The sequence below is a fragment of the Hyla sarda genome, chromosome 3, assembly GCF_029499605.1.
Source record: "Hyla sarda isolate aHylSar1 chromosome 3, aHylSar1.hap1, whole genome shotgun sequence".
NCBI lineage: Eukaryota > Metazoa > Chordata > Amphibia > Anura > Hylidae > Hyla > Hyla sarda.
In genome coordinates, this window is record NC_079191.1 from 398,855,474 (window position 1) to 398,878,044 (window position 22,571).

Here is a 22,571-nt window from a genome sequence, read left to right on the forward strand (position 1 = left end):
TTCTTTCTATGATCTCTTCCACAGCCGGGAGGCAATTGCTTGGTGCAGGCATATTGATACTGATGCATAATTTTTGTACGCTTTAAATTTCATCAGAATTTTGTGTTAAGGTAACGCTAAATTTCTGTCGGAAAGCCACAGAAATTCAGCTGTCTGAATGGGACTGCGGAATCCCATTCAAATTAATTTGCAGTAAATTACGACAGAATTTACGTCTGACTCCTTCTACGGAATTTCGTAGTTTTGAAACAGCTGGAGACTCCCTGGTTGGGGAACACAGGGTTTAATATACTCCTAAATCTGTGTTGGCATGTATCCAATGGAACTGTGAACTCAAAGTTCAATATTCTATAACGTCTTGTAACAGTCGTTTTCTAGCAGGAGAACTACAAGACCCAGGACAACACAGTACAGGGGGGGGGAGTGCGGGGAGACACGTGACCACACAACACGTGACCCTAGCCAGCGCGCACTCCACATTCCTCCCCGGCGTCGAGCGCGTGTCCCGGGCCGAGCGAGATGTGTCTCCATGGAAACGCATCGCCTGACTGCAGCAGATTTCCCGCGTCATGAGAATGTTTTTTTTTTTTTCCTTCTTCCTCTAAAGCCCCGCCTACTAAAAAAAAAAAAAAAAAAAAAAAAAAAAAGGGTTAATACACGTCATCAGGCTCTTTCCTCCACCCACCCCCCCCCCTCCCGACCCAAGTCACATGGCGAGCCTAGCATTTGCGTCACCTCGGTAGCCCCGCCCACGTTTCCCACAAAGGAAGGAAAGCAACTAAAAAAAACAAAAAAAATCTCCAGTGAAAAAGCCGCGGGACGCGCTTTACGTTTTACCGTCTAAAGAAATAGCGTATAGTATGCGTCGCTGTTCGCTTTGGCAACGGGAAAGTTTCCATAGAAACAGCGAGGTAAAAACGAAAGCGCTAAATGAACGAGGGGGCGTGGTCGCTGAACGCTTTGGAGGGAAATTAAAATATGGGCGTGGCTAGCTGGAGGCGTGATTGCGTCACGCTGCTGGGGCGGGGGTTCGGAAAAAGGTGGGAGGAGGTTCCATTGGGCGCCGCGTTGCCATGGCGACTCGGTGGGGGATTTGGTGGCGTTGCTTGTACGCGGATGGAGGGAGCAGCTGCTGATCTCTGACACATCCTTCCCCCCCCCAACCACCACCGCACTGCCATATTGTACCGGGACACGTTTCATGCCGGTGAGTAGCTTCTCCCGCTCTGTGCCCTTCACGCTTGTCTCCGGTGTGTAGGCCCGGAAGGTGACTGGGGGTAACCATATGTGGCCGGGGGTGCTGCTCTGCGCTCGATTAGTCTCCCCTTAGCTGTGTACTGTATTAGTGAGTGCATGTCTGTGGTGTCTGGCAGCGTCCTGTGGCTGGCGGCGGGCACAGCTTGGCTCGGGGGGTGCCCCCTGTACTTTTCTGCCCTACAATAGGCAGCTTGTGCACAACGTGGTCGGGGCAGGGAGGAGGGTGGTGCTGGCTGATATGGCAGCTCAGGCTTTTGTTTCCATTTAACCCCTCAGCTGCTGGTGCTGCCACGTCTTGTCTCCTCACATGTTCCTCACCCTTCCTTTCCTTTTATATGTTGAACACTCATTTCCTGTTTTTCGCATTAGGTCAGTGATGTCTCCAGCTGTTGCAAAACTACAACTCCCAGCATGCCCGGACAGCCTTCGGCTGTCCGGGCATGCTGGGAGTTGTAGTTTTGCAACAGCTGGAGGCATGCTATTTGGAAAACACAGCATTAGGAGGTGAAACCCTGTGTTATATCCTTACTTTGCTTTTATGCAACTTTTGCTTCCAAGTCGATGTCACTTTAGTGTTTCCCAGCTAGAATGCCTCCAGCTGTTGTGAAACTACAACTCCCAGCATGCACTGACAGTGTTCAGCATGGGCTACCGTATGGAAGGTGGTTCTGGCATGCTGGGAGTTGTGGTTTTGCAAGTCTGTTGAAGAGCACTGTGTTCTAGAGCAGTGTTTCCCACCCAGTGTCCACCCCCTGTGTCTAAGGCATGCTGGGAGGTGTAGTCTTGCAACAGCTGGAGGCACGCTGCTTGGAAAACACCGGATTAGGAGGTGAAACCCTGTGTTATATCCTGTGCCTTTGCGTTTATGCAACTTTTGTTTCCAAGTCGATGTCACTTTAGTGTTTTCCAGCTAGAATGCCTCCAGCTGTTGTGAAACTACAACTCCCAGCATGGCCGAACAGTGTTCAGCATGGGCTACCGTATGGAAGGTGGTTCTGGCATGCTGGGAGTTGTGGTTTTGCAAGTATGTTGAAGAGCAGTGTTTCCCACCTAGTGTCCACCCCCTGTGTCTGGGCATGCAGGGAGCTGCAGTCTTGCAACAGCTGGAGGCACGCTGCTTGGAAAGCACAGCATTAGGAGGTGAAACCCTCTGTTATATCCTGTGCTTTGCTTTTATGCAACTTTTCGCTTCCAAGTCGATGTAAATTTCTTGTTACTTTTGGTTTGCTGTGTCCATGTTGGACTTTTATAGATATCCGTGCGTCACTTTAGTGTTTCCCAGCTAGAATGCCCCCAGCTGTTGCAAAACTACAACTCCCAGCATGCCTGGACTGTTCAGCATGGGCTACCATATTGAACGTGGTTCTGGCATGCTGGGAGTTGTAGTTTTGCAAGTATGTTGAAGAGCAGTGTTTCCCACCTAGTGTCCACCCCCTGTGTCTGGGCATGCTGGGAGTTGTAGTCTTGCAACAGCTGGAGGCCGCACTGGTTGGAAAAACATGTAGTCCAAGTTTTCGCCTCCAGCTGATGAAAAACTGCAACTCCTAGCATGCTTGGACAACCTGCAACATGGGCATTGAAGGTTGCCCAGGCATGCTAGGAGTTGTAGTTTTGCCACATCTGGAGGGCCACTGTTTGAATACCACTGTTTTAGAGCAGTTCTTCCCACCCAATGTGCCTTTTGCTGGCTGTCTGGGCATGCTGGTAGTTGTAGTTTTAAAACAGCTGAAGGCCACACTGGTTGGGAAACAACTGTTTACAAAGTGGTGTCTCTCCGGCTGTCCCAAAACTACAACTCCCAGCATTGGATTTGTAGTTTTGCCCCAGCTGGCGAGACAGAAGTTGGGGAATGGGTTGATGGAGGCCTCTGGGAAATGTAGTTTTGCAATGTCAGGAGATGCAGGCTGTTTGGGCTTGCTGGGAGATGTAGTTTTGTCACAGCTGGAGAGACATGGCTTTGGGGAGTGATGGGAGTTGTAGTTGGGTAAAAGCGGAAATCTTTCCTTTTGTTTCCTTGTATGTGAACGCAGATCAAAGGTTTCCACCTTAAGGGGTACTCCGGTGAATAACTTTTTTTTTTTTTTTTTTTTAAATCAACTGGTGCCAGGAAGTTAAACAGATTTGTAAATTACTTCTATTAAAAAAATCTTAATCCTTCCAGTACTTATTAGCTGCTGAATACTACAGAGGAAATTTTCTTTTTGGAACACAGAGCTGTCTGCTGACATCACGAGCACAGTGCTCTCTGCTGACACCTCTGTCCATTTTAAGAACTGTCCAGAGTAGGAGACATCCCCATAGAAACATATGCTGATATGGAAAGAGATGTCAGCAGAGAGCACTGTGGTCATGATGTCAGCAAAGAGCTCTGTGTTCCAAAAAGAAAATAACTTCCTCTGTAGTATTCAGTAGCTAATAAGTACTGGAAGGATTAAAAAAAAATGTTTAATAGAAGTAATATACAAATTTGTTTAACTTCCTGGCACCAGTTGATTTAAAAAAAAAAATAAAAACAAGATTTCCACCGGAGCACCCCTTTAACTACCTGGCTTGATACATGCCCTAAGTAGACTATCTGAATTCTATTATATAAGTTAGTCGTTCCCAACCAGGGTGCCTCCAGCTGTTACAAAACTACAGTTTTGCAACAGCTGGAGGCACCCTGGTTGGGAATTACTAAGTCTATGTTGATGCTGTGAAATGTCCGCACAAAAAAATCTCTGTGCGAACGTTCTACGACAGCAATGTACACTAGAATCTGAATATCTGTGCCAGAAACCTCTGGCGCGGAAATTCTGCCATGTGAACAGCGCTGCAGAGTCCCGTTGATATCAATGAGACTCTGCTGCAGCGGAATGTCGATGCAGAATTCTGAACAGAGATTTCATTGTGTGAACATGGCCTCAGGGTTTGGCTTCAGTTATTGGGGCTATACACATGGGATAGCGGTCTCTGATCCCTCCATACACACACGACCAAGCATTCCTATACTTTGAATGAAGTGAGGAGAGGTAAGCTGCAGCCAGACTCTTTTGGTGAAGGCTTATCTCCCTGAGATCCAAAGGATCGCGTAGCTGAAATCCTGTATTCTCGATCCTTCTCGTTCCCTACGTTATCTCTCCATGCTGAGAGAATCAGGTTCGGACAACTCTTTTGTATGGAGGCTTTAATCTTCAGCATTATAAAGTAGAAATAGTGTTTTTTATTTTTTTTTTCCAGTTATCCTAAAAATAGATGCAGAAACTTTCTGTCACCCGTGTATGTGGTCGGTAATCAGACCGTTGTCAAATGGCGCACAGAGTTCTGAATCTGCAACGCAAACAAAGTCAGGCTTCATGTATGTGTGAATAGGGACCTAAAAGGGTTAGTCCCGTTCTGTTCTATATAATTGCCTCCTTTCTCTATAGCAGTGTTTTGCAACAAGTGTGCCTCCAGCTGTTGCAAAACTACAACCCCCAGCGTGCGCGGACAGTCCGGGCATGCTGGGAGTTGTAGTTTTGCAACAGCTGGAGGCACCCCGTTGCAAAACACTGGCTTTAGGGCATAGTATTGTTATGTTGTTATCAGTTAGGCAGTTATGGAGTTTTCCCTTAGGCTAGTGTGTTTTTTATTTTATTTTTTTTATTTTATTTTTTTTATATTTACTTCCAACCTGCAGGCTAAAAAAAATAATAATATACGGTATATATATATATTATTTTTTTTTTTTTAACTAAATCCACTTATATTGTAGTGTAAATTTAAAATTATGTATGGATGAAATAAATTAGTAAATCGTGTAATAATAAAAAAAAATTTAAAAAAGAAAAAAATATATATTATTTTCCCAATCTTAGATAGTAATTTGTATAGGGATTGGTGGCGCGTTGTATAAGCAGATTAGGCAGCGTCTCTCATTTTACAGATGTGGGGGCCCAGTATGAAGGATGATTAACGTCTATTGTCTCCAGTCACAACAGCGATGCCAAGCGACTTAATGAAGTGCCGCCTGTGTGTAAATGGGGTGTTTAGTTTTGCTGGCTGTGCGCTCTTTGTCCTCGGCACTCAGGGCTCGGGAGGTTTTATAGTTCTTCCATCCATAAACTGTATGAAGGTTGTCATTGTGCCGGAAGCCCCTGGCTTGGGGGGGGTTGCTTTGCATTCCTGTATTGAGGCTCATTCCAGCTGTTTTTCTATAGGAGAGTCAGCATTGCCAGTTGTAAGGACCATTTTGCTGTGGGTTGTGACAGACACGTGGTGAGAAGAAAAGCTGAGCCAGCAGTAGCTTGTGCTCACTGGCCATAGGCCGGGGCGCCACCACCCACTACTTCTCATCCTCTTGCCTATTTCGACATGTCTATTTGTTCTCCCAACCTGTGTGCCTCCAGATGTTGCTGCAAAACTAGTTTTGCAACAGCTGGTGGCACACTGGTTGAGAAACACAACGTGCTGGTGGAGGCTTCCTGTGCAAGCACGTATAATACTTCACTCAGCTGCAGGATACTTTCCGCATTGTTTCACTGAATTATTAGCACAACCCCCTTGTTTATTTATTTTATTTCTTTTTTCATTTTAGTTTTTTTCGTTTTGTCATCTGTAAGATTAATTAAAATTGAGCAATATGCAAGGGGATTCCCAATTTATAAGGAGATTGTTTATAATTGTTCAGGGACCGACCTCAGACCGTATTGATTAAAAATATCAGTTGTGCTCAGACCTGTTCAGGGTCCAATCGGCACCCAAAAAAAAAATCCATGTTGCATTACAGCTCATGTTTGTTAAGGGTAGGGTCTTATATTGCCGCTTATTTTGCTGCCCGTTGACTTTAATGGGTAGGAGAATACGCAGCAGAAAATATGCAGAAACGTACAGCATGTCTGACTCTACATTTTAAGGGTACGTTCCCACCTGGCATATTTTGCTGCATATTTGTTGCTGCGTATTTTTCTACCCATTGACTTCAATGGGAAATAAAATATGCAGCAGCAAAATACACCAGGTGGGAACGTACTCTAAGGGTATGTTCACACGGGCGGATTTTTTTTTTTTGGGGTGGGTTTCCCACTGCGTATTTGAAAGTGGACTGCTCTTCTCAGCTGTCCACAGCAGATTTTACGCTGCGGAATTTACGCTGCGAAAAATCCGCTGCAGTCCCTACTGACTTCAATGGGGCTTGCGGCGGATTTTCCGCGGCGTAAATTCCGCTGTGGAAAATCTGCTGCGGCCAGCCAAGAAGAGCCCGCCCCCTTTCAAACACAGCGGAAAACACACAAAAAATCCGCCCTAAGGCTAAGTTTCTGGCAGTTTTTGGATATCTGCCACTGGAGTTTTTGAGCCAAAACCAGAAGTGTATTCAAAAGGAATAGGTCATATAAAGGAAGAACTTACACTTCTCCTCCCTTATGGATCCACTTCTGACTTTGGCTCAAAAAACGCAGTGGCAGATATCCAAAAACTGCCAGAAAAAAAACCAAGTGGAAACTTGGCCTAAGGGTACGTTCCCACCTGGCGTATCTTGCTGCTTATTTTATCTCCCATTGAAGTCAATGGGTAGGAAAATATGCAGCAGCAAAATATGCCAGGAGGGAACGTACCCTGAAGGGGTATTTTGTCCCTAGACCTCTTTTCCCCTAAGTTAAGATGTCTTATCACTGGGACCCCCGCTATCTCCGTGCAGCACCCGGTGTTCAGACATCTTATCCCCTGTCCTTTGCATAGGGGAAAAGATGTCTAGGGGCGGAGTACCCCTTTAAGGGCTATTCCATATTAACTGTGTGCCCAGGCCAGAGTTAAATAGGGGCAAATTTAGAGCTTACCTTCCCCGCTCACTTTCTCTTGCCCCCCACCCGCACCACACTGCACTTCATTGTTGCTCAAGGACCTTCCCTCTCAGTCAGTCAGTGGTGGAGGCAGGACACCACTGTGGGCACTGATTGGCTCAGCAGAAAGGTCTTTGTGCAGTGCGTATGTAGACTGGCACAGAGATAGTAGACTCAGCAGGGAAGCAATGAAAAGGTGTTGTTTTTTTTTTGTTTGACTTTTCTGTACCACTTCAGGCTAAGAACACGCATTGCAGAAACACTGCAGATTTTTAGCAGCAGAAAACATGCTAAAGGCAGAAGTGGATCCAACTGAAAGGGGCAAGTATAACACCTTCCTTTCCACTTCTGCCTTTGGCACCTTTTCTATTGCTGAAAATCTGCAACGTATGTTCCTAACCTTAAGGCTTGTTCACACAGGTGGGATTCTTTGGGGGGTTAACGAGTTTTTGTTTTTTGTTTTTTATTTATTTATTTTTCCCGCTGCGAGTTTCAATGGAGACAAGCTTTCCGCTGCAGATTTTCAGCAGTGGAATTTCACAGCTGCAGACCCCATTCACCCACATGGGAAAAAAAAAAAAGCCTATACAAACCTTGTGGCAACAAGGCTTGTGTGAAAAACAGCTAAAAAAAACCCCCATGGAATATAAGTATTTACAGAATAACAATAACTCTCTTTACTATAAGCAGAGCCTATTGCTGCGCTGCAGAAGCGTCGGTCCTGTGAAAGCACTTGTGCCGTGCAGGTGCTTATGGCCGTCCTCAGTCAATACTTGTAGAGACGCAATAATCCATTACTGATAACGTAATCCTCAGCGCTTTTTACGGCAGCCCGTATTGTGGAAGGTCCTCGATAATACATATTTACTCGCTGAGCTTATGTAAACTCTGAATATGTGTAATACAATTAGGAAGCCATCAGGTGAAGATACAGGAAATGGAAAGCAGATCACGGCGCTTGATATATGGCGCTGCCGCCACTGCGCCGGAGGACTTTACATTCGCTTACAGGGCTCCACTTATTGTTGCTGAAATGAAATGCGTTAGGACTTTCTATAGGCCCCGTGTTGGATTGTGATTTGTAGACTACTTTAGTAAAATAATAATAAATTATTTATTTATTTATTATTATTTTTTTTGTGAAAAAAATAATCTACCCTCATTGCATTTATTAAAAGTTATTGGCTGTGCAAGGCAGGGTTTCCCAACCAGCGTGCCTCCAGCTGTTGCAAAACTACAACTCCCAGTATGCCCAGACAGCCGTTGGCTGTCTGGGCATGCTGAGAGTTGTAGTTTTGCAACAGCTGGAGGCACCCTGGTTGGGAAACACTGGTGTAAGGATTCACCCCCCCCCCCCCCATTCAGGATAATAACATGATGTGATGCTATTCCGCATATACACTGCTCAAAAAAATAAAGGGAACACTAAAATACAATGTAACTCCAAGTCAATCACACTTCTGTGAAATCACACTGTCCACTCAGGAAGCAACACTGATTGACAATCAATTTCACATGCTGTTGTGCAAATGGAACAGACAACACGTGGAAATTATAGGCAATTAGCAAGACACCCCCCAATAAAGGATTGGTTCTGCAGGTGGTGACCACAGACCACTTCTCAGTTCCAATGCTTCCTGGCTGTTGTTTTGGTCACTTTTGAATGCTGGCGGTGCTTTCACTCTAGTGGTAGCATGAGACAGAGTCTATAACCCACACAAGTGGCTCAGGTAGAGCAGCTCATCCAGGATGGCACCTCAATGCGAGCGGTGGCAAGAAGGTTTGCTGTGTCTGTCAGCGTAGTGTCCAGAGCATGGAGGCGCTACCAGGAGACAGGCCAGTACATCAGGAGATGTGGAGGAGGCAGTAGGAGGGCAACAACCCAGTAGCAGGACCGCTACCTCCGCCTTTGTGCAAGGAGGAGCACTGCCAGAGCCCTGCAAAATGACCTCCAGCAGGCCACAAATGTGCATGTGTCCATTCAAACGGTCAGAAACAGACTCCATGAGGGTTGTATGAGGGCCCGACGTCCATAGGTGGTGGTTGTGCTTACAGCCCAACACCGTGCAGGATGTTTGGCATTTGCCAGAGAACACCAAGATTGGCAAATTCGCCACTGGCGCCCTGTGCTCTTCACAGATGAAAGCAGGTTCACACTGAGCACGTGACAGCCTGGAGACGCCGTGGTGAACGTTCTGCTGGCTGCAACATCCTCCAGCATGACCGGTTTGGCGGTGGGTCAGTAATGGTGTGGGGTGGCATTTCTTTTTGGGGGGGCTGTGCAGCCCTCCATGTGCTTGCCAGAGGTAGCTTGACTGCCATTAGGTACCAAGATGAGATCCTCAGACCCCTTGTGAGACCATATGCTGGTGCGGTTGGCCTTGGGTTGCTCCTAATGCAAGACAATGCTAGACCTCATGTGGCTGGAGTGTGACAGCAGTTCCTGCAAGAGGAAGGCATTGATGTTATGGACTGGCCCACCCGTTCCCCAGACCTGAATCCGATTGAGCACATCTGGGACATCATGTCTCGCTCTATCCACCAACACCATGTTGCACCACAGACTGTCCAGGAGTTGGCGAATGCTTTAGTCCAGGTCTGGGAGGACATCCCTCAGGAGACCATCCGCCATCTCATCAGGAGCATGCCCAGGCATTGTAGGGAGGTCATACGGGCACGTGGAGGCCACACACACTACTGGGCCTCATTGTGACTTGTTTTAAGGACATTACATAAAGTTGGATCAGCCTGTAGTGTGGTTTTCCCACTTTGATTTTGAGTGTGACTCCATATCCAGACCTCCATGGGTTGATACATTTGATTTCCATTGATAATTTCTGTGTGATTTTGTGGTCAGCGCAGTCAACTATGTAAAGATGAAAGTATTTCATAAGATTAGTTCATTCAGATCTAGGATGTGTTATCTTAGTGTTCCCGTTATTTTTTTGAGCAGTGTATATCCGTCAGCTTTGACCCTGCAGTTCCTTCCTTTGTGATGTTTTCTTAGTTGGAATGAGTTCTCTACTTATACTAGTCCTTATTAGAAGAGTCGGTCTACAATAAGCTGATCACACGGTGCCCCCCCCCCCCCACTTACTGAGACCCCCTACAGCTTTGGGAATACCTTGCAATAGGTGTGTTCACATTGCCTACACACTGAGAGAACTCCCTGTGGATAGGTTATATGTATTCATAGGCCTTTATTAACCTGACAGTGACCAAAAGAGCATCTTTTGGACTTTGGGGCCGTATATATCACTATACTTTTTTCTTTGACCAGTAGGATAGCGGAACTGGCTGTGCTATTCAATCCAGAGCCATTGTTAGAGGTATATTGTAGAGACTATGGGGGAGATTTATCAAAACCTGTGCAGAGGAAAAGTTGCCCATAGCAACCAATCAGATCGCTTCTTTCATTTTGCAGAGACCTTCTTAAAAATGAAAGAAGCTATCTAATTGGTTGCTAAGGGCAACTGGACAATTTTTCCTCTGCACATCTTTTGGTAAATCTCCCCCTATATACCTCCAATGTATACTGCAAACCTTGTGCCAACATGCCTTTTTTAAAGGGGTATTCTAGCTTTTTAAATCGTTTCTTCTTAGATGTTTTCTTCCAGAAATAGTGCCACACCTGTCCTGATGTTGTCTGGTATTGCAGCTCAGTTACATTAAAAACAAATCCCCTATCCACAGGTGAATGGGGGACCCCCACTTTCAGACACACATCCCCTATCATGTGTATAAAGGATAAGGTTTTACGCGCCGGAATTCTCCCTTTTAAAGGGGTACTCCGCCCCTGGACATCTTATCTCATATCCAAAGGAAATGATGTCTGATCCCTGCGGTCTCGGGCAGGCACCCCAGTGTTCTGATTTTTGTTCTGAATGCCTGGTTTGGGCAGCTGTGGTCGTGACGTCATGCCACGTCCCCTCCATTCATGTCAATGGAAGGGGATGTGACAAGCAACCACAGCCGCTATGCCCTCTCCCATAGACTTTAATGGCGGAGGCGTGACGTGACGTTTACACGACTATTTCTGAGCAGAATACGGCAAAAAAATTCAGTTCTGAAATTCTGTTGCATTCTTTTCAATGGGATTCTGCTGCATCTGATTTTCTGCTGCGGAAACATCTACTGCGGAAGTTCCAATTTCAGCCTGTGCATAATGAATTGACATGTCAATTCTTTGTACGGAATCTCCTCGGGAATTCATTGTTGTCTATGGCGACGGCACATAATCTCTCCTAGTGCTGGCTTATTCTACTGCGGCCTGCTGTCTGCAAAATGTCAACCCAAAAAAATTTCTAGACAGACATTCCATCTAAGGGTACGTTTACAGGGGCAGATTTTTTACACGCTGCATATTTGAAAGGGGACGGGCTCTTCTCGGCTGTCCGCAGCAGTCCCAACTGACTTCAATGGTGCTTGTGCTGGATTTTCCACATCGTTAATTCCGCTACGGAAAATCTGCTGCGGACAGCTGAGAAGAGCCCTTCCCCTTTCAAATACACAGCGGAAAACCTGCAAAAAAATCTGCCCGTGTGAACGTACCTTTTAAGGGCAGCAGAGCCCTGCAGCAGATCCCCATTAATTTCAATGGGATTCTCCTGCACTATTCACATGGAAATATTTCTGCACCTGATGTTTCTGCCACAAAAAATTCTTTATTTCTGCTCCTGCAGAAAAAATATCCTTTGTCTATTATTTCTGCAGATTCCACAAGGAAATGTATTGCCGTCTATAAGACATGCATTTCCAGTCTGTCTTAGCGCCCACCAGATTGGTCAAATGTGCGGAGTGTCCGCACACGTTTTCTGTTCAGACATGCTGCACATCTTCCTAAATCACGAACCCATCCTTACTCTTTCCTTAGGCTGTGTTTCCATATTGCATCTAAGTAGTGGTACCGCAACTAAGTACTATGGCCCAGATTTATCAAAGAAGGTCTACGGTAGAGCTATTTTCCCACGTTTATTTGGGTGGTGGGTTTGACTAGCGTGCATCTCATTTATCAAGAAGGTGCAGCAGGATGGGAAAAGTTCTACCACATACACTTTTTCTAGACACTTGTGAGGGAGGGAAGTAGACACTTTCCCGGGTCCTGAATATGGCAGGTTAGGTGTTTTTACTTTCACAGAGCTGCCGGGACATTTTTACTTGCATTTTAGACGCTACAATCAAATTTGATTGCGGTGTCTAAGGGGTTAAAGCCGGGCATCACCGTGATCGGTGATGTCTGGCATTAGAGATGGGTCCTGGTGGCAGATAGCCGCCAGGACCACCCAGCTATGACCCGCGCTCAGCTCCTGAGCGCGGGTCATAGAAGGGGAGTGGGACGCTGTCACCCACAAGAGGTTAAAGGGGGTTATCCAGGAAAAAATATTATATATATATATATATATAATCAACTGGCTCCAGAAAGTTAAACAGATCAGTAAATTACTTCTGTAAAAAAATCTTTAATCCTTTCAGTACTTATGAGCTGCTGAAGTTGAGTTGTTCTTTTCTGTCTAAGTCCTCTCTGATGACACCTGTCTCAGGATACGCCCAGTTTAGAAGCAAATCCCCATAGCAAACCTCTTCTAAACTGGGCGGTTCCCAAGACAGGTGTCATCAGAGAGCACTTAGAAAAGAACAACCTTAACTTCAGAAGCTCATAAGTACTGAAGGATTAAGATTTTTTTAATAGAAGTAATTTACAAATCTGTTTACATATATATATATATATATATATATATATATATATATATAAATATATATATATATATATATATATAAATATATATATATATATATATAAATATATATATATATATATATATAAATATATATATATATATATATAAATATATAAATATAAATATATAATATGTGTGTGTGTGTTTTTCCTGGATAACCCCTTTTAAAGGTTGAATTGCGGAAGGTAGAAGTGATTCTCACGCCTACTGGTAGGTGGTGTAGCTTTGCGCCTAAATAAGTACCTTTGCGCACAAAATAGCGACTTTTGACAAAAGTCGCAAATGATAAATACGTGACCACTGCATGGTCAAAAAGAAAAAGTTCTATGGGTAAGCAAAAAGAGTGAAACTGTCTATATCAAAAGACGCATAAAAGTCGCTAAATATGCTGCTTGCACTTTAACTGCGCCAAAACATAGACAAAAAAAATGCTCTAACAGCAATGATAAATCTCCCCCTATGTGTGTTTTTGCAACGAATGACCGATATCATGGTAACAAATTACGGTTGTTTGCGGCAAAGGCGCGTGAACTCGCCCTAAAAGTCAGGCATGCTTTTAAGTGTTTCCAGCATTACAAAAAAATGTTGCTACTTTCTTCCACAAATAGCTCCACACCTGGTTGTGTGTGGTATTGCAGCTCAGTTTCATTGCGGTGAAATAAAGCAGAATTTTAATACCACTCTGGTGCTGTTTTTAGAAGAAAGCAGCGGTGTTTTTCTTATTTTGGCTAACCCATTTTTTTAGTTTTGTCTTGGTGCAAAATAACTTCGGATCTGGGGTCCAAAGTAAACCCATCTTGTTTGGCAGCATTGTGGCGCATGTACGCATTCACCACCTTTTCTTTTTATATGCAGGCCGTACGCCAAATAAACCAAACCCAGTTAAAAATAGGTTGTCACAAAATAAGCAAAGGGGGAAACTAAGCCAGGAATAGTAAACGTGCCCCGTTGTGTTATCTGCGTGCTGCAGGCGTGCTCATCCATCATGCTATGTCAGTATTTTCCCTAACCAGGGGGCCTCCAGCTGTTGCAAAACTACAACTCCCAGCACGCCCGGACAGCCAACGGCTGTCCGGGCATGCTGTGAGTTGTAGTTTTGCAACAGCTGGAGGCCCCCTGGTTGGGAAACACTGCTCTATGTACATTGTCTCCTTCAGTAAGACACATTTACTGACACCATTATGTGTCTGCTGAACAGGAGTCAACACTTTGTTTTACGCATCAGTTTTGTAGCCATCTCAGTTCCCGTTGCTTTTAAACCTCCTACTTATGGTTTGTTCGCAACGGAAGAGGAAAACATTGTGACACTCAGGAAAGTTTGCTCAATAAAAAAAAAAAACTATTTCTGGAAGCTGCAATGAGAGCGGATACTAATAGTTACATGTCAGTCACATGATAACAGAGCGCAATGGAATGAATTGGAGGAACGCCAGGAGGACTCTCTCATGACTCTTAGGATTTGTATCCTGTCATTCCTTTTGGAGGTTTAAAGGGGTAATCCAGGAAAAAACTTTTTTCTTTTTCTTTCTATATATCAACTGGCTCCAGAAAGTTAAGCAGATTTGTAAATTACTTCTATTAAAAAAATCTTAATCCTTTCAGTACTTATGAGCTTCTGAAGTTAAGGTTGTTCTTTTCTGTCTAAGTGGTCTCTGATGACACCTGTCTCGGGAACTGCACAGAGTAGAAGAGGTTTGCTATGGGGATTTGCTTCTAAACTGGGCGGTTCCCGAGACACGTGTCGTCAGAGAGCACTTAGACAGAAAAGAACAACCTTAACTTCAGAAGCTCATAAGTACTGAAAGGATTAAGATTTTTTAATAGAAGTAATTTACAAATCTGCCAGTTGATATATAAAAAATATTTTTTTCCTGGATAACCCCTTTAAATGGTAAATGCAATAATAACTACTATTAGGCTGCTTTCACACTATAAAAATACCTCCATTATAAACGCCCATTATAAAACACTGGAAATCGGCCGTTAGAAAATCCTGTTATAGATTTTTCTAATAGCAGTTTTAACCCGTTATTGCTCGTTATTAATAACGGACGTTATTAAGAACAATTTGAAAAGACTATAAGAAAAATGCCATAGACTATAATGGGATTTTCTAATGGCTGTTTAACGGATGATTTTCAAGATTTTTATGGCGAACGTTCTTTACGGATGAATTTTTATAGTGTTAAAGGGGCCTTAGGGTGCGTTCACACTACAGAATTCCACGAGCGGAACTCCATGGTCTCAACTTAACATTAGTGTGAATGGGTCTCTGCAAGACCCGTTCACACTGTGGAATTTCAGCGGCGGACAATTCCGTCGCTGAAATTGTTCAGCGCAAAGAAAGAACATGTTCATTCTTTGCGCGGATTCCGTGAGCACTGCATAGCCGTCAATGATGACTGCTCAGTGCCCTAGCGCCGAAGCCACCTCGGCGACTGCTCGCGGAATTCAACAAGAATAGACTCCGCAGTGTGAACGCACCCTTAGACTGATGCTACATTTATCGTTTTTGTTAAAAATACTCAAACTTTTCCATTTTTTTAAATGTTCATTTTTGGCGGGATACATTGTAGTCAGCTGTCCAGATGTTATCTTGGAGTCATTAGGAATATATGAAATGCTAGAACCACTTGGCATTTTTTTGGCATTTTTTTTCCCCACACTTCTAGAGCGGAGTCCAATGTAACACATCGGCTATGTGTTTCCCGCAGTGGAAAATCTGCAAGCAGGTTATGTTGCAGCCCACTGGAGTCAATGGGCGGATTTCTGCTGTGGAAAGTCCATTTATACAAAACTCTGCAGCGAAATTTCAGATGCGGGAAATTCTCTGCGGATGCGCTCAGTGACAGTTTCCTGAAATTGCAGCATTGTTTAGTTTTTTTCTTGAAATCTTGTGTATTTAATGTGTTTTTATTTTATTTTTTTTATTTTTATTTTTTCTCCCCAATTCTTTAATAGAAATGATCAAGTCCTATGTGGAAGGAATCACACGACTAGTAATGTGGAGAAAAGAATAGGGGCTAAAATTCCAAAGAAAAAAATGCCTATACTAATGCACAATATTTTTGGAATAAATGTCACCAAAAACTCCATCTTGGGAGTGCAAAATAAGGGGGCAGTTTTTTTGCGGCTTTGGCCTTTATTTGGGTAAAAAAGAAAAAAAAAGTTAAAACGAATGTTGTGTCTAATCTTAGCCTGAGGGTGCGTTCACACGCTATTACTAGCAGCGGGTTTCACGCTGCGGCAAACCTGCTGCGAGTTACGCTACCATGGATTTAAATGGGTCCAAATCTGAAACTATTGCGGACTGTCTGTGGACCTATTCAAATCAATGGTAGCGTAACTCGCTGCGAGATTCCCGCAACTGGCAACCCGCTGCTAGTAATAGCATGTGAACGCACCCTTACAATGAGAGGTCTCTAAAAAAAAAAAAAAAATAAACCTCTGAGAAGACCAGACCCTTACGCAAACTGGATTTTCTGTGACATCAGTTATTTGACAGCTGCAGGTGGCAAAAAGTCAGCTGCTTTTAACCTCTTAACGACCACTGATGTAAATGTACGTCCTGGTTTTGTGGTACATTGCACACCATGACGTACATTTACATCCTGTGCATGACCGCGAGGATCAAAACAGTGCTCGTGTCATACACGGCAGGTTCCGGCTGCTAGTAGCAGCCGGGGACCCGCCGGTAATGGCTGACATCCGTGATCGCGCAGATATCCGCCATTAACCCCTCAGATGCTGTGATCAGTACAGATGATGGCATCTGCGCATGTTAAAATAGCCGATCGGATCACCCACAGCGCTATTGCAGGGATCCGATCATCTGTAATGGTGGCCGGAGGTCCCCTCACCTGCCTTTGTCCGTCTCCCGGGTCTTCTGCTCTGGTCTGAGATCGAGCAGACCAGAGCAGAAGATCACTGAGAATACCGATCAGTGCTACTTCCTATGCATAGCACTAAACAGTATTAACAATCAAATGATTGCTATAGATAGTCCCCTATGGGGACTTAAAAAGCGTAAAAAAAAAAATTGGGAAAAATGTAAAAATAAAAAGTTAAAAGGGAAAAATCCCCTCCCCCACAGTAAAAATGAAAATAGTCAGTTTTTCCCATTTTACCCCCAAAAGGCGTACATTTTATTTATTTTTTTATAAACATATTTGGTATAGCCGCGGGCGTAAATGTCCGAAATATCAGAATATAATGTTAATGATCCTGTCCGGTGACCAGCGTAAACGTAAAAAAATGCTTCATTTTTGTCACATATTATTCCCCAAAAAATTATCTAAAAGTTTTATATGTGCAAATGTGGTATCTATAAAAAAAAAGTACAGATGACGGCGCTAAAAAAACGAGCCCTCATACCGCCCTATGTACGGAAAAATGAAAAAGTTATAGGTGGTCAAAATAGGGCGATTGTAGATTTCTTTTTTTTTTATTTATTTATTTATTTTTTGCAGTACAAAAATATAAAAGTATCTAGCCATGGGTATAATTTTTATTGTATTGACCCACAGAATAAAGAGCACATGTCATTTTACCGTAAAGTGTATAGTGTGAAAACAAAACCCTCCAAAATGTGCAAAATTGTGGTTTTCATTTAAATTTCCTCCCTAAAAAAAATAATAACTTTTTGGGTTCGCCGTACATTTTATGGTAAAATGGTTCACGCAAAAAACAAGCCCTTATATGGATCTGGAGATGGAGTTATGGATTTTAGGAGAGCAGGAAAAAACACAAAAATAAAATTGGCCTGGTCCTTAAAATTAAAATGGGCTTGGTCTTTAAGGGGTTAATGAAAACCGGAACCAGGAGGATCAGCTGATTATCCTTTTATAGCAGTGCTCCCCAAGCAAGTGTACCTCCAGCTGTTGCAAAACTACAACTCTCAGCATGCCCAAAAAAGTATACTAGCCCTATGTCTACCAAAAAGACCCTCTATTGACATATGCTAGGCTAGTTTTTCACAACCAGTGTGCCTCCAGCTGTTGCAAAACTACAATTCCCAGCATGCCCGGAAAGCCAAAGGCTGTCAAGGCATGCTGGGAGTTGTAGTTTTGCAACAACTGGAGGCACATTGGTTGGGAAACACTGTGCTAGGCAAATGATGGACCAGGGCCCTCTGATATAGGCCATTGGCCATGGTGTATTGTATGTTCCTGTGCAGGACACCCCCCATCCATCCATCCATCCATCCATCCATCCATCCATCCATCACCACAAGCTCGTGCAGAGAGAAGAATGCTGATGTAGCAGAGTGGTGTAGTGCGCGGTCTGTCAGCATCATTTACACCTTGTCCATTAGTACTTAAAACAACCCATTAATGTAACCAAAGACTTCAGAGAGAACTGATCACTCGGATGTTTGTCTTGAGCATAAAGGGGTTATTGGTGACAATCGCCAGAATTTTGGTCTTTCTGTGCGGAATGCAGATGGATATTCCTTACGGATTTCCGAGCTGGCGATCCGTCCTCAAGGCCAAAATTCTGTGCGGATATCAACAACCTACTCGCCGGCCAGGAACATAGGGCTGAATCAATCCCGACTTCCACTTGTGAAGTCCGTTGTGTGAACCTGGTCTAAGTGTCCTTTAGGCTGCACGATATGGGAAAAAATGTGCGAATGCGAATTTGGGCCTAAATATTGCGATTGCATTATGCGATGCGATGTAATAAAAAAAATTGTGAAATCCCCTCCCCCATTTCATGTCCAATCGCCTCCATTTCACATCTACCTACCCATTTTATGCCCACCGCCCATTTCACATTCTCCCCCCCCCTGTCACATTCTCCCCCCCCCTGTCACATTCTCCCCCCCCCCTGTCACATTCTCCCCCCCCCCTGTCACATTCTCCCCCCCCCCTGTCACATTCTCCCCCCCCCCTGTCACATTCTCCCCCCCCCTGTCACATTCTCCTCCCCCCCCCTGTCACATTCTCCCCCCCCCCCCTGTCACATTCTCCCCCCCCCCCCTGTCACATTCTCCCCCCCCCCCCTGTCACATTCTCCCCCCCCCCCTGTCACATTCTCCCCCCCCCCTGTCACATTCTCCCCCCCCCCTGTCACATTCTCCCCCCCCCGCCCCCCCCACCATCACATTCTTATTCTCAACCACCCCCCCCCCCCCTGTCCGGGCATGCTGGGAGTTGTAGTTTTGCAGCAGCTGGAGGCACACTGGTTGAGAAACACTGCATTAGACAATAGTTTGGTTGACTCTCTCTATATAGGGGGCACAGAGTGCAGGTACAGAGGCGTGCCCCATAAGCAGTGAAGGAGATCCCTTTAAAATTCCATACGAAATTGATGGGATTCCAGTTCTGAAAGCTGGATATGGTAGATGTGGTAATTCACCCTCACCACCACTTCTGCAGAATCCTAGGTGGTGACGTCCATCCGGTAAGAGTAAAGTTCACCAGTGTTGTCTCCAAGCTTCCCACTGAACTAGTTGCTTAGCAACTACTCAAATATTTTGATGTTGTCAAGGTAACAGACAATACTTTTTATTATATTTTTTACCTTTTTTTTTTCCCCCTTTGAATATTACACTGTCTGCCAAAGGCCTTTACATCTCTGTTGTCCTCTCTGTACTACATGTACTTTGGTGCTGCTGATATTACTATCACGTATTGATATCCTATCTGAGGCCCCTACAGGTATCATCCCGTAAAAACCTCCGTTATTACTCCCGGCAAAAAGTCCCATTGGTGTCAATGGGATTTTTTGAACATCCTTTTGCATCAGGCATAATCGTTTTTATGAATGTCAGATATTTTTGCCGCCAAAAAAGACGGTGCATGCACTAATGTTTTGTCCGGCAAAAAAATTAATAAAAAAATTGTGAAAATCCTGAACATTAAAATTTAACATTGAAGTCTATAGGAACCGGATGTTCAAAAAATAAACATCAGTTATTGTCAGGTTTTTTGACATCTGTTTTTTGTACTGAGCATGCTCAGTACAGCTTTCCACAAGGTTAAAAACTAGGGATTGACCGATTATCGTTTGGCCCATATTCACGTTTTTGGACATTATCGGTATCGGCAATTACTATGCCGATAATGCCCCCTCCCGCTCCCCCCACCTGGCCATAGACCACCGCCGCCCCATTGCCTCCCCCATCCCCGGTTTTATAATTACCTGTTCCTGGGGTCCTCACTACTTCTGGCTCCGGCGGCGTCCTGAGCTGTCACTGTGCGCACTGACGGTGATGTCGCATTGAGGACGTCACTCGTCATTGTGCAGCGCACAGCAATAGCGCAGGATCGGCAGGGGGAGAGAAGTGGGCGGTGGTCTCTGGCCCAGGGGGGCAGCGGCGGTGGTGGTTGGACTAGGGAGGACAGGCAGGGGGAAAGAAGCGGGTGGCGGTGGAGGTCTCTGGCCCCGCAAAAGCCGCTGCAGTTCATTGATTTAAAGCGCCTACTTTAAATCATTGATCTGCAGCACCTTCTGCGGGGGAGGGGGTTTGTTGGGGCAACAGCCGATAACTTATACCGGGATATCGGTATAAGTTATCGGCTATCGGCCTCTAAGTTCACTGATTATCGGTTTCGGCCCTGAAAAATCATTATCGGTCGATCCCTATTAAAAATCTGATAAAAGAAAAGCAAACAAAAAAACGGATGTAACTGGTGATAACGGATGAACCACATAAGGTTTTTTTAAGAAAAAAAAATATTAAAAATAACAGATGATGGACGTCAGTTATCATCCATAATTTCGTTTTTTTGGTGTTTTTTTTTTTTTTTTTTCCATCCGTTATTGTAAAATAACAGCAGTAAAAGCAGGATGATACCTATAGTGTGAAAATGGCCTAAACCAGTAAGAAACTAAGGCTGTGTTCACACACTTGCGCTTTTGCTGCATTTCTGTGTTTACATAATTAGAACCTAAATTGACTGTGTGGGCTCTGCGTTCACACTGTTTGTTTTCACATTTTATACCTTTTTATTTAACTTTATTATGATTCACACCTGGTTTTGGCTTCAAAAATGCACTGTTTAAGAGTACCCTTAGGGCATGATCACTTGGTGGAATTTTGGAGCGGAATTCTGTGAGAATATTCTAGGAAATCCCGCTGCAGTAGAGTCCCATTGATTTCTATGGGGTTCTGCTGCACGGTGCACACAGCAGAGTTTCCGCAGCAAATGTTTCTTCTGCGCAAATCCAGATTCCACCGTCCGCAGAAAGAATAGCCATAGACATTATAATGTCTATTTGTCTACCTGATAGTGTGCTCACTTACCAGGCAGACTTCCCCAGCAGGCGTGACGTCACTGATGCCTGCTGGGGGCCGACTTCCGCCCCTAGCTCATCTATGCTCTCAAGGCATGCTGGGAGTTGTAGTTTAGCAACAGACTGCTGCCAGACTGTACATGCGGTGGGTTGATTGAAAAGCAGGAAGCGAGCGCAGGCTGACTGATTTCGGACTGATGCCCAACCGGGATCAGTCCAAATTCAGCTGTGACGTCACCCGCTCTGCAGCTGCTCACTAGGAGGGAGACCCCTAGTGGCCGGATTTTTCAAGAGGGAATTAAAATAATTTACAGACAGAAAAAAAAAAAAAATAGAAGTATATTATAGATATGTTATAGTACATAAGTACTACAACATATCAAAACAAAAGAGGACCGCGCCCATTTAACTATTGGTAATTAATAGAGATGAGCGAACTTACAGTAAATTTGATTCGTCACGAACTTCTCAGCTCGGCGGTTGCTGACTTATCCTGCATAAATTAGTTCAGCTTTCCGGTGCTCCGGTGGGCTGGAAAAGGTGGATACAGTCCTAGGAAAGAGTCTCCTAGGAATGTATCCACCTTTTCCAGCCCACCGGAGCACCGGAAAGCTGAACTAATTTATGCAGGAAAAGTCAGCAACCGCCGAGCCGAGAAGTTCGTGACGAATCGAATTTACTGTAAGTTCGCTCATCTCTAGAAATTAAGTTTTAGAGACACCATTTCTTCAGTCTGTGATATGAATTTGAGCTTTTTTTGTCAACTACAGCTGATGAAGAACCTCTTTGTTGCAGATTACCTTTGTAAGACAGATTGGTTCTGCCGAATAATCTGTAAAATCATAAAGTTCTGCATTGCATTATATGGTAATAAATGTATTTGTAAATAGGAAGTTATTACCAGTGTTATTATCAGTGTAAGGCAGTGTTTCCCAACCAGGGTGCCTCCAGCTGTTGCAAAACTACAACGCCCAGCATGCCCGGACAGCCTTCGGCTGTCCGGGCATGCTGGGCGTTGTAGTTTTGCAACAGCTGGAGGCACCCTGGTTGGGAAACACTGGTGTAAGGAGAGGGTGTAGACGCGGTGTGTGTTGTGAGGGGCTGGCGGCACGTGGACTTGGTCGTGTGCGCCCTTTTTGTATGAAACAATGGGCGCAATGTAGTGAGTGGAGGCTTTGAATCTCCTGAAGTGATTTCTTGTAAGGAGTGACCCAGCCGCATGGTTAATGCTCCACTTTTCCTTTTCACACCTTCCATAGCCGGAGGAATGATCTTCAGGACGCCTCCTAATACCCTGTTGTTGAGACTTTTCTTAGGGCCAGAGCTCCCGGCTATTCACATTCAGATTGGACGGGATTTGCATAACCCTTGCATACTTGAGTAGGATGAAAGAGCCGTCTTTGTTATTCCTTCATTTCATTTCCAAATAGGCACCTCTCGCCACCGGCAAGTCACAATAGTCCCCACTCCGCACAACAAAGAACCTTGTTTCAATGGGACGAGTGACTGCTGGAGGTTAACATTTTGTTTTCTGTAT

The 22,571-nt window shown here is 44.5% G+C and overlaps 1 protein-coding gene across 2 annotated transcripts in view; it reads left to right on the forward strand.

Moving 5' to 3' along the window:
- The first annotated feature begins 745 nt into the window (after positions 1-745).
- FOXN2 (forkhead box N2) overlaps positions 746-22,571 on the forward strand; it is a 50,367-nt gene continuing 28,541 nt past the window's right edge. Inside the window, exon 1 of one of the 2 annotated variants that reach the window (XM_056568069.1) lies at positions 746-911. The gene's annotated coding sequence lies outside the window, so the exon portion shown is untranslated. The other variant, XM_056568068.1, reaches the window with a different exon arrangement.